The sequence below is a fragment of the Mesoplodon bidens genome (genome assembly GCF_964165515.1).
Source record: "Mesoplodon bidens genome assembly, chromosome: 4".
Classification (NCBI taxonomy): Eukaryota; Metazoa; Chordata; class Mammalia; order Artiodactyla; family Ziphiidae; genus Mesoplodon; species Mesoplodon bidens.
In genome coordinates, this window is record NC_138160.1 from 86,571,291 (window position 1) to 86,585,543 (window position 14,253).

Here is a 14,253-nt window from a genome sequence, read left to right on the forward strand (position 1 = left end):
TTGTTCCATAATATTTATTGCATGCCTATGCTGTGCTAAGTTCTGATCTAGCCACTGTAGATAAAGCAGTAAGCAAAACAAAGCAGAGAATAAAATAAAGTCCCTGCTTTCATTGAGCTTTTATACTAAAAGGAGGTTACAAGACAGCAAATAAACAAATAGAATTGACCCTTGAACAATGCAGGTTTTAGGGACACCAACCCCCACTGAGTTGAAAATCGGGTATAACATTATATTTGGCCCTCAGTATGTGTGGTTGAACATCCATGGATTCAACCAACCACAAATTGTGTAGTACTGTAGTACATATTTATTTAAAAAAAATCTTTATGTAAGTGGACCTATGTAGTTCAAACCCATATTGTTCAAGGGTCAACTGTATATGGCATATTGTCATATAATGCTGTGAGAAAATTACACAGGGTAAGCGCACAGAACAGGAGAGAGAATTGTAATTTTAACAGGTGGCTAAGGAAGGCCTTTCTGTGGTGGTAACATCTAAGGATTAGTCTAAATGAGATTTTTTAAGTAGAGGAATCTGTGGTTACAAAGACTCCAAAGTGGGAATATGGAAGGCATGAAATATAACTGGTAAAGAGATTAGTGTAGCTAGAGTTGAATAAACCAGAGAAAGTAATTAGATCTGTTGATGAAGTCTATGAATTTCATATATTTATAGTATAAAAAAATTTAAATATGTCTTATGATTTGAAGAGTGCTACTTACTTACACAGTAACATATAGGAAGTGCTACATAGCATGACATAGTAAGTAGTACTTAGTATAAAAGTAGAAAGTTCTTTCTACTTTGATAGTAAATGCCTAATAAATCTGAATAAGACAATGCTGATCACACTAAGCTCTAAATATTATAGCATAGTTTTCTTCTATACTAGCTTCTGATTCCCTACAGTTCAGTTATATCATCATATTCAAAGTATGTGACTGAATCTAAAAAATATTATTGGCATTTTAAGTCTATATTTTTTTTTTTTTTTTTTTTTTTTTTTTTTTTTGCTGTACGCGGGCCTCTCACTGCTGTGGCCTCTCCCGTTGCGGAGCACAGGCTCCGGACACACAGGCTCCGCGGCCATGGCTCGCGGGCCCAGCCGCTGCGCGGCATGTGGGATCTTCCGGGATAGGGGCACGAACCCGTGTCCCCTGCATCGGCAGGCGGACTCTCAACCACTGCGCCACCAGGGAAGCCCTTAAGTCTATATTGAAAGATACATTTATTAATTAATGAATAAATGAATGACTGTATCAATTAGCTGTTCTTGTGTAACAAACCATCCTAAAACTTAATGGCTTATGCCAATAAGTTTGATGACAGACCGAAAAAAATGTTAATAGACACAAATGACCAAAGCTTACTCAAGAAGAAATGAAGAGCTCAAATAGTCCTGTGTCTACGAAGAAATTGTATTCATAGTTAAAACCTTCCCAAAGGGAAAACTAATGATTCATACATCTTTTTAAATGAATTATACAAAATATTGTGGAAGAAATATCAATTCTTAAAAAAAAAAGAAAAAAAACTTCCAGAAAATGGAAGAGGCTCTGCCTCCCAATTCTTGTCCTTAGGCAAGTATTACAGTGATACCAAAACCAGATGATATTATAAGAAAACAAAATTACAGATCAATATCCCTCATCAACATGGGTATAGCAATCCTTAGAAATGTTAATAAACCAAATTTAAAATGTATAAGCAGGATAATGTATCATGAGCAAGTGAGATTTATCCTGGGAATGACAGTGTTTCCAGATGAGATTATCATTTGAATCAGTAGGCTGAATAAAGCAGATTGTCCTCCCCATTGTGGTTGGGCATCATCTAATCCGTTGAGGGACTGCATAGAACAAAATGGTAGAGGAAGGGAGAATGTATTCTCTAACTTGAACCGCTGAGCTAGAATATCAGTCTGCTTCTGCCTTGTGTCTGGGGATTACAGCATTGGTCCTCAGGCTTTCAGACTCAGAGTGAACTACATAGCTGGCTTTCCTGGGTCTCCAGTTTGCAGACAGAAGACTGTGGGACTTTTTCAGTTCCACATATGTGAGTCAGTGAACCAATTTCTAAATAATAAATTTATAAATCAATCTTTCTCTCTATATCTGTATCTTTACCTGTAACTCTATCTATATCTACATCTTCTACTGCTTCTATTTCTCTGAAGAACCTTGACTGATACAGTAATTCATTCAAACCAAAATTTTAAAAGAGAAAAAATTATCCATTCAATAAATACCTGAAAAACATTACAAAATTCAACATCAATTTATGACAAAATTGCTTCACAAACTATGACTAACCTTACCTCATGAATAAAGAGTATCTATTAATAACTAGAGCTAACATCAGACCTTGTTGTTAAGGACTAAGTGGTTTCCCTCTATGGTTAGGTCCAAAACAAGAATTTCTACTCATAATACTCCTATCCTATAATATACATACCAGTGCAATAAGAAGAAGAAAAGAGATACAAGGCATATAGATTGGAAAGGAAGAAAACAGTCTTTATTCTTAGAGGCCATGATTGTCTATGTAGAGAATCCCAAAGAACCTATTAAAATAAGTGAGTTTAATAGGTTACATAAAATAAAGTCAGCACACTAAAATCAGTTGTCTTATAGTAGCAATAAGCAATAGATGTTGAAATTTAAAAAAGAATACCATTTATAATACCACTAAAATATGAAATAGGGATAAATATTTAAAAAAAAACATGGGCACAATTTGTATAATAAAAAAATATACTATATTGTTGATAAGTATCAAAGAAGACCTAAGTAAATGGAAAGATATATCACATTCATTGATTGGAAGACTCAAAATGTAATGTCAAGATGTAAGTTCTTCTCAGATTGATCTATAGATTGAACACAACCCCAAAGAAAATCCTGTAAGCTGATTATATCTTTGAGGAAATCTATAAGCTGATTCTAAACTTATATGGAAAAACAGATGATGAAAAAATTACCAAAACAATTTTGAAAAATGAAAACAAAATTAGGGGACTCACATTTCCAGATTGCAAGATTTTCTGTAAAGCTACAGTAATTATATAGTAGGGTATTGGTAAAATGATAGTCACATAATAATGGAACAGAATAAAATGACAGAAGTAAACCCACATGAATATGAGCAAATAGTTTTGAAAAAGTTGGAAATGTAATTCAGTAAAGAAATATTTTCTTCATTGATTTAGTGGTGTTGAAACAATTACACATCCATGTGCAAGGACAATAATGTAAATATAAAAGTAAAATTTTAAACTTCTTTCAAGAAGAAAGAATAGGAGAAAATCTGTATGATATTGAGATAGTCAATTATTTTTTAGATAGGGCACATATAACCTTCTGCTTTTTGCACAACAGCATTAAAAAAAAAAGGCAAACCATAGTCTCAGAGAAAACATTTTCAAAACACATTTAATAAAGTACCAATAAGGAGAATATACAAAGAAATCTAAAAAATTACTAAATGGGAAAGAAATAACCCAGTAAATATGGGTAAAATATATGAAAAGATGATTTGCTACAGAAGAGATATGGATTTAAAATAAGAACATGTTAAGATGCTCACTATCATTAGTCATTAGGCAAATGCAAATTAAAACCACAGTGAAATACTACAACACATCTAATCAAATGGCCAAAAAAAGAAACAAATGAAGAAAGACCTGACAAGAACAAGTGCTGGCAAGTAGACAAAGCAGCTAGAATTCTAATAAAGTGTATACTAGATGCAAAAGAAATTAAGACATATGTTTACACAAATGCCTGCATACAAATGTTCATAGTCATTTTATTTATATCCGCCCAAACCTGAAAACAACCTAAATGTCCTTCAACTGCTTAATGATAAACACTCTATGTATATACAACATTCAACATAAAATTCACACAGTGACATAAATGAATTTCAAAAGCAATATCCTAAGTGAACTTAGGAAAAGACTCAAAAGGACACATGCTTGAGACAAAGGTTTATTTGGGAATGTTATCTCAGGGAGCAAAATTTTGAAATGTTTTGGGGTTGGGGCACAAGGGCACTATGAAAGGAGGAAAAGCCAATATAATGCATTATTGTGTTAGCTGCCCGAACAGGTGGCTGGCATTGATATGGCAGTACCTTCAGCTCTGCCATCCCCTGGGACAAAGAGGGAAGAATTTTGTGCACTGTCTCCCTCTCCTCATTGGCCAAGGATAGTTTCAAGGGCATTAATGTCCTGAAGTTTGGGTTGTTTGTGAATGAGTCCCAGTAATTTCCTTTAGGCATCATGAATTGCAAAGGTTGCATTTAAGCAAAATTAAAGTCTTTGTTTATCTGGTTGACCGTACAGTGGCTGAAGTGGGAAGTAGGGTCTTGAAGTAGGGCATAGGCAGAAACAAAGCTCTGTATTGCCTTTAAATTTAAAATATAAAAAGGTAGCATAAAATGGTCAATATATTTCATGAGACTCATTTAAAATGAGAGCCATGATAAAAAATGTGTTGAATGCATAAATCATATTGATTATTAAATGTAAATAAAGGTACATAGTTATTTTCTCAGAGTCATTTCTGAATCTCTTATTCAATATGCAAATGTTTTAGAACTAAAATTAATCATGAAATATATTACCTTATTTATGAGAACTATAAATCAAAGGTAATTGATTGCTTCTTATCAGAAAGAAATGAAAAATAGTATGTATTACCTTCAGGCTAAGTGGCTCCACTCCAGGAATATAGTAGGCCATATCTTATCTCCAGTCAGATATAAGAGGTATTTTAATATCCAAAGGTGTACTGTTTATTAGTTTCCAAAGTGCAAATTGATAAAGGTTATCATTAAAAGAAAGGTAATTGACTGCTTCCTCCTCTTCTATGTAGAAAGACTTTTGGGGGCAAGGTATAGAGACTAGTGAGACGTACATATAGGGGAACTCCTCCTCTCAGTACACAGAGATGTATTTTATGTAGTAGAAATATACTCTATCAAAGAAAAGAAGCCAGGCTTCATGTTCTTTAGATTGCACTAGACGTTTTGAGGAACAGACCTGAACAGACCTTAACAATAGCTAAGGTCCACCGTCGTCTTCAATAACTCAAGCTGGTTCCACAGTGGATTAAAAGTGTCTTCAACCACGAGGGGCATAAAAACTCCCCTGGGTGCAACAGCTTGCTTTAGAGAAGGCAGGATTCTTTCAACTCTAGTTCAGCTTACTCTCAAGTTAAGTTAGTGAATCTTAGGAGAACAAGAATAAAATATGCTTTTTTCCTCATTCAAAATGAGGTTATATAAGGTTAGTATTTGAGAAACTGTTCGCGTGTATCCCACACACATTTTTCTTTGCCCCAATTATCTTCCTAGATTGTTCTTTCAAAAAGGATATATTCCTAAGGAAATTAGTTTCCAACGATAAAATATTCTGTGCACTCTTTCAAATTTCACATTGGGAAACTAACTACAAACAAAAAAATAAAATAAAGAGGCCTTAGAAATTTGCTGTTTTGTCTTCAAATTAAGCTTCAAGTAGAACATTGCTCCACTTGTGAGTGTGTTATTAACAATAAATGGAATTGATAACAAGGCCCCATTGTGTAATGCTAATGCAGCTCCTTCTTAGGATTTATTAGCTTTTCAATAGGTTTTCTTTGTATTTAGATGCAATTTTGAAATTTTCTGCTTTAAGTAGCACAAATATAACAATAAAAATGAGATTATATTTTGAAATACAAAGTACGTATCTTTACCTGTCATAAAGGAATTTATTAGAATACCATAATTTAATGATTCCTTAAATACTTGAAAAATTATTTGAAGATATATTTATTTATTATTTATTTTCTTCTAGTTGTGTTGAGATATAATTGACATATATCACTGTATAGGTTTAAAGTGTACAGCATGATGATTTGACTGAATACATCATGAAATGATTATCACATTATGTTTAATGAGCATCCATCATCTCATATAGATACAAAAATTAAAAAGAGAAAAAAATTTTTTTCTTGTGATAAGAACTCTTAGGATTTATTCTCTTGACAACTTTCATATATAGCATATAGCAGTGTTAATTACATTTATCATGCTGTATATTACACCCCAGCACTTACTTATGTTTTAACTGGGGGGTTGTACCTTTTAACTACCTTTACCCAGTTTCCCCTCCCCTCAACCCCACACCTCTGGTAACCACAGATCTGATCTCTTTTTTATGAGTTTGTTTGTAAGTTTGTTTTTGAAGCATAGTTGACCTACAACACTATGCTAATTCCTGTTATACGACATATGTTTAGTATTTTTTATGCATTTCAAAATGATCACAACTAAAAGCCTAGTTACTATGTGTCACCATACAAAGATATTACATAATTGTTGACTATATTCTCCACACGGTACACTTCATACCTGTGACTCATTTATTTTGAAACTGGAAGTTTGTACCTCTCAATCCCTTTCATCTATTTCTTTCTTTCCCCCAGTCCCTGCCCCTCTGGCAGCTACCTGTTTGTTCTCTGTACCTCTAACTCTTGTTTGTTCACTTGTTTTTTTTCTTAGATTTCACATATAAGTGAAATCATACAGTATTTGTCTTTCTCTGTCTCACTTATTTCACATAGCATAATACCCTGTAGGTCCAGCCATGTTGTCATTAATGTCAAGATTTCATTCTTTTTATGGCTTAGTAATATTCCATTGTATGTATATATAACACAGCTTTATCAATTCATCTGTTGATGGATACTTGGGTTGCTTTTGTATCTTAGCTATTGTAAATAATGTTGCAATAAACACAGGAGTTTATATAACTTTTCAAATTGGGGTTTTGTTTTCTTGGATGTATACCCAGGAGTGAAATTGCTGGATCATATGGTAGTTCTATTCTTAATTTTTGGGGCATCTCTATACTGTTTTCCATAGTGGCTGCACCAATTTACATTCCTACCAACAGTGCATGAGAGTTTCTTTTTCTTCACATCCTCATCAACACTGGCTATTTGTTGTCTTTTTGATAATAGCCATTCTGACAGGTGTGAAATGATATTTTATTTTGGTTTTGATTTTCATTTTCCTGATAATTAGTGATGTTGAGCATCTTTTCATGTGCCTGTTGGCCATCTGCATATCTTCTTTGGAAAAAATGTCTATTCAGATCCTCTGCCATTTTTAAATTTTTTTTTTATGTTGAGTTGTATGAGTTCTTTGTATATTTTGGATATTAACCGCTTATCGGATATATCATTTACAAATATGTTCTCCCATTCAGTAGGTGACCTTTTCATTTTGTTGCTAGCTTCCTTTGCTGTGCAAAACATTTTTAGTTAGATGTAGTTCCAGTTGTTTATTTTTGCTTTTGTTTCTGTTGCCTAAGGAGACATATCCAAAAAATTATTACTAAGACTGATGTCAAAGAGCATACTGCCTATGTTTACTTCTAAGAGTTTTATGGTTTTGGGTCTTAGGTTTAAGTCTTTAATCCATTTTGAGTTTATTTTGTGCATGGTGTGAGACAGTAGTCCAGTTTGATTATTTTGCATGTGGCTCTCCAGTTTTCCCAACACCGTTTATTGAAGAGGCTGTCTTTTCCACATTGAATAATCTTTCCTCCTTTGTCACAGATTAATTGCCCATGTAAGTGTGGGTTCATTTCTGGGGTCTCTATTCTGTTCCACTGATCTATGTTCTGTTTTTGTGTCAGTACCATACTGTTTTGATGACTGTAGTTCTGTAGTATATTTGAAATCAGGGAGTATGATACATCCAGATTTGTTCAACTTTCTCAGGTTTTTTTTTTTTTTTTTTTTTTTTTTTGCTATTTGGGGTCTTTTGTGTTTCCACACAAATTTGAAAATTATGGGTTCTAGTTCTGTGGAAAATTCCATTGTTATTTTGATAGGGATTGCATTGAGTCTATAGATTGTCTTCAGTAATGTGGTCATTTTAAAACAATATTCTTCCAATCCATAAACATGGTATATCTTTTCATCTCTTTGTGTTGTCTTCAATTTCTTTCATCGGTTTTCCAAGTACAGGTCTTTTACCTACTTAGTTAGATGTATTCCTACATGTTTTATTCTTCTTGGTGTGATTATAAATGGGATTGTTTTCTTAATGTCTCTTTCTGACAGTTTGTTTTTAGTGTATACAAATGCAAAAGATTTCTATATATTAATTTTGTATCCTGCAACTTTGCTGAATTCATTGATGATCTCTAGTAGTTTTTTGGTGGCATCTTTAGGATTTTCTATGTATAGTATCATGTCATCTGTAAGCAGGGGCAATTTTATTTCTTCCTTTCCAATTTGGATTCCTTTTATTTCTTTATCTTTTCTGATTTCTGTGGCTAAGATTCCCAATACTATGTTGAATTAAAATAGTAAGAGTGGGAATCCTTGTCTTGCTCCTGATCTTAGAGGGAATGCTTTCAGCTTTTCATAGTTGAGTATGATGTTAGGTGTGAGCTTGTCATATATGCTTTTATTTTGAGGTATTTCCCTCTATCCCCACTTTGTGGAGATTTTTTATTATAAATGCATGTTGAATTTTGTCAAAAGCTTTTTCTGCTTTGATTGAGATGATCATACAGCTTTTATTCTTCAATTGGTTAATGTGGTGTATCTCATTGATTGATTTGTGGATATTCAACCATCCTTGCATCCCTTGGATAAATCCCACTTGATCATAGTGTATAATATTTATTTTTCAAACATTGTTTTAAAGGAAAATTGTTATCCTTTAAAAAGTACGGATAATATTAAAATATTATCTGGTAGCCATTATCCAGTCTCAAGAATGACCAGTTCATGGCAATCTTCTTAAATCTATACTTCACCAACTTCTACTATATTATTTTGAAACAAAACTCATAAATTATATTATATCATCCATAAATATTATAGTCCATAATATAATTTGTGTCATCTCTTTTAAGGCTTTTGACAATCTTAACAGAATTCATAGAATTTTCCAGAAATATAAGAGGGCATTTAAATAATATATATCAAGACCTAGGATAATTTCTAGTATACAATAAAAGATCAAAATGTTTTTAAATAGAGCAATTCCAAAATCATAAATAAGAGTATATTTTAATACATTACTAATATAAAATGTCAAATTACCTACATAAGCAAAGAAAATCGTATTTGGTTGATTATCCAGCAGAAATCACAAATGTAAGTTGATTTGACAAAGAAGAGTAGAGATATCAAATTCATATCTTTTACTCAAGATGTCAGATTAAACTTACATGACAAGACCTTCTTCTTGATTCTAACACACAAACACTTCATTAAATATATTAGACATGGACATACAATTTGGTGTTTAAGCACCTATGTTGAAAATGAAAAGGCAGTCAGACTTGTCTCTTTATTTGCATAAATCTGAGAGCCTGAACAAAACAGAGACCCTGGTAAAAGCTGTCACATCAGATAAAGGAATAAAAACTATGCCCCTGCTGGCATAGACACAGAATAGGCACAGCCAAAAGCAAGTTATCAGTCCCAAGGCTTGACTGAAAAAAAAATAACTTTGAAAGATGTTAGAAAACTAGGCATTATGCATATAGACCTATTGGGCCCCAAATCAAATTAAATATATAGAAAATTAAACCCAAACTGAGAAACTAAGATAAAACTTTATCTTTAACTGGTCTTTAACCAGTCCACATGACCCTGACTAAAACAAACTCAAAATCTTCTATAAGGACAACTGCTTAAACTAGGACACAGTTATAATTGAGATTTTCATGGAAGAAAACTACTGATTTGATAGCCATAGGCAAAAATTACAGAACACATGAGAATCCACTAATAGCAGACAACAAAACAATAAGAAAATATCTGAAAATGTGAAGATGATGAGAACATTATGATTAAAACTTATAAAGAAAAATAAATAGAATCTATAAAATAACAAGGGGACTTTACCATTCTTGGAAAGCCAAGAATAAAATAGAAACACTAAACTTGAAAAATGTGGCCTTTAAAGAAAACACTAGATAGACTAGAAGGAAGACCAGACTGATTTACCACATTGGAAGATATCTTACAAAAAATAAATTAGAACATGTTATGGAGGGAAAAAAATGGAATATTATAGACATACATTTAAAATTAGGATCACAGAGATTTTAGACTGTCACTTCCAACTATGATGGAGTAACTGGACCTTCTGCAATAAGGAATGAGAAAATGGCACAAAATATATGAAACATATATTTTCAGACATTGGAAAATAGGCATCACAGGACTGTGACTCCTAAGAGAAAAAAAAATAACCTGAGTCCTAAAATAAGTCCACCTTTCTTCTGGAGGCAACTTCCAAATTGTGATGAAGGAAGGGGTAACAGAAATAGACTATAGCAGCCTTTTATGTTCACACACATAAAGGGGACTAGAATTTGAATGGCAAGGTACAAGATAGAAGATAGCTGGGCATAAGAGTTCTATAAATATTCCTAAAGCTTCCTTTGAATCTTTTGTTAAATATAATGCATGAGCTGGATAGAGTGAAACTACTAGGGGCTAGGAAGAAAACCACTTTTGGGGTGGGAAGAGTGCACCGAATAATTCCTATATTATTACATGTATGGGTAAGAAGTGTTTAAATTCTGATTTTCCAGAGTGCATAGAAGTTACAAAACACCTAGTTATTCAAGAGAGACCTCTGAAGGGTCACAAATTAATCTACAAATAAATTAACTGCTGGTCAAAACAAACTTCAAGTCTTCGAAAGGCTAAAAGCAACCCTCAAAAACTTGCCTTGTCCAATACCCAATAAAAATTACTAAATATACAAAGAGGTATAAAAATGTAACTCATAACCGGAAGAAAAATCAGTCCATAGAAACTGATACATAAATGATGGAAATAGGACACAAGACATTAAAATAGCTATTATACACATACTCAGGGATATAAAGAAAAACATGAGCATAATGATTAGAGAAATGGACTTTATAAAAAGGATCAACTAAAGCTTATAAAAATAAAAACAAAATATTTGAACTAAAAATTTAACTGATTAAGAGTACTTGTTATCTACATCTGCATAACAAATACAGTGTTTGCACTCATGTAGTTTTCCCAACTTGCTTCCTTCCTATAGTAATTTGAGGATCCAAAGACCTCTTTTCATTTTTCACTCCATCACTTTCAATCTAAGTTGCTATAATTCTTTTAAAAATTATGTGGATTTCTTAAGTGTTGATATATAATCCACTCTATTAAAAAGGCACACATAACAAGTATCTTCAGATAAGCTCCTCTCTACTTTGGGCTCTCTAAGAGTCTGCTGTAGGACCCACAATTAGATTCTTAAAAGTAGCTGTTGTTTTACATATGGGGTCTCTAAGGCATTTCTTAGATGCTTAGAAAATTTTTGTCTATTTGAAAAGGGTTTATAAGACACTAATTCTCTATGAGTACTTACAGGCACAAACTGGATTTAAAGATTTCCTCTAAAGCATTTATTAATGTGAGAATGCTTTGTGGGTTTTTTTGTTGTTGTAGTTCTTGTTTGTTTGTTTTTCTAGATGTAGATATAGAGATTGAAAACAGTTTTATTTTCAAATACAGGAAATAATGAATTTTTTAACTTAAAAGTTTATTCTTTTTTGCGGCATGCAGGCCTCTCACTGCTGTGGCCTCTCCCGTTGCGGAGCACAGTCTCCGGACGTGCAGGCTCAGCGGCCATGGCTCACGGGCCCAACCGTTCCGCGGCATGTGCGATCCTCCCGGACCAGGGCATGAACCTGTGTCCCCTGCGTTGGCAGGTGGACTCTCAACCACTGCGCCACCAGGGAAGCCCAAAAGTTTATTCTTTAGCTCATTTTTTTCCTCTCAAATTTTATCTATGGAGTAAGAAGAGGCTACCTTGGAACATTTGATTTCCTGCCTAGAAATATTCTCAGCCAAATCATCAAGTTTCATTGCATTTTCAAATTTCTGCATTTATTGCTGTTGACAGTGTTCACAAACTTCAATATTTTCCTTGCGTTCCTTTAAGCCCTCACTGACAATCTTCTTCTGGGTCATTTGCAGTCTCTCTTTGAGACCCTTTATTAGTTAATTTTGAGTATCTCAAGATCATTCTTAGTTTTGCCTGCTCCTTAACTCCAGAACCTATACCAAAAAGTTTAGATATTTGTTAAGACAGCATTCCACTTCTAGGAATAATGTTTTTGTTCTACTCTATTAGTGTGTAACAAATCATCTCAAAACTCAAATGCTTTAAACAGTATTTTTTTATCTTTTACGAGTTATCTGAATCAAAAATTCAGAAAGATCTCAGCTGGACATTTCTGTCTCATTTGATTGCAATAAGATAGTGAGTGAAACAGAACAGGGTGGAGGAACTGATGTAGTCCATCACTCTATATTCTTGTAAACTTAAGATCTCTTTCACGGGCTCTCATACTTCTATTCAATATTGTATTGCAACATGAAAATACAAGAAACATAAGCCCTACGAAAATTGAATGGTAAAATATTTATTAGTAGACAATGATCATATATATAGGACATTTAATGGATCTACCAAAACAAACACACACACACACCAGAAATTCAGTTTTTGCAAATTGTATTACAGAGATATCAGTTCTCCTGAAACTTATCTATAGATTTAATTCAGTAAATCAAAATTCTAGAAAGAGGGCTTCCCTGGTGGCGCAGTGGTTGAGAGTCTGCCTGCCGATGCAGGGGACACGGGTTCGTGCCCCGGTCCGGGAGGATCCCACATGCCATGGAGTGGCTAGGCCCGTGGGCCATGGCCGCTGAGCCTGAGTATCCGGAGCCTGTGCTCCGCAATGGGAGAGGCCACAACGGTGAGAGGCCCGCGTACTGGAAAAAAAAAAAAAAGATATTCTAGGAAGCATGTTTGAGAGATTGACATGCTGCAGCTTAAATTTATATGGAAAAAGTCATAGAACATGTAACAGCTTAAACAAATTTGAAAGAGATAAATTTGGAAGTCTTATATTACCTGATTTCAAATGCTTAATATACAGTTATAAAATCATAACAATGTGATATAATATAGACGAATAGAAGAAATAGTCAAAAAACACACAAACACACATAATAAATTTATTTTCAATATGCATGTCAAAATAATTCATGGGTATTAGATAGTCTTAAATGATACAGTAACAACTGGATGCCTGTACTAAAAAAAGGAAAAGAACTTTACTCTGACTGTACACTGTACTTGAAACTGAAATGGATCATATATGCTACTATAAAAGTTAAAGTGTAAAATTTCTTGAAGAAAGCATAGGATAAAATATTCACAGATAGACAAAGATTAAACAGGACACAAAGTATAATAACTGTAATAGAAAGAAAATAGAAATAATATTCCTCAACAAAAGAGCAAATTAAATCCAACAATATAGAAAAAGGACTAAGGGGAATTTATCCCCAAAATGAAAGTTTGGTTTAACATACATATCTTATCAATTTAATTCTCTATATTAATTAGATAAAGCAGCATGAATCATATCTTAAACAATGCTGGGAAAATAAAGATTTACAGCATTCAACACACATTGATAAAAAGAAAATCATTAGCTGGAATCAAAGAAAACTTTCTCAATATGGTAAGGGCTATATAAAACACTACTGAATAGTAGGAGACTGAAAACTTTCTTATCAAGATTTGCAACAAGTCAATGATGACCAGAGACAACCTCAAACTCACCCAAAATGCAGACCTAATTAAGGCTGCTGTGCCTGATTTAGCATCTTGCTTAGAGAAAACTAATGTCCACTTAAGTACAAGGTATAGATTCATTGCTCTGGTGAATATATCCTTTTCTAAGCCAATGAGAAAATAAATCAAAATAGTACACATTCAAATGGAATCACAAAATATATACATTTGTAGTTTTGCCCAGAGCTATGTTAATTCTCATACCCTTTGTTATAGTATACTTCAAAAAGATTGGACCATCTAGATGTACCATAGGGCAGCACATTGATTCAGTGCATCTATCAGACCATGCTCACGCTATTGCAAAGGATGAGCAAGAAGAGAATGGAAAACGTACACACATAAAACTTGAACATGAGGATTCATAGCAGCTTTATTCATAATAGTTAAAAACTGGGAACAAGCCAAATGCTTATCTATACCAAAATGGGTAAAAAATTCAATGGAATAATTCTCACCAATAAAAAGGAATAAACTGCTAATCCACACAACATGAATGGATCTGAAAAAACATAGTGCTAACTGAAAGAAGCCTG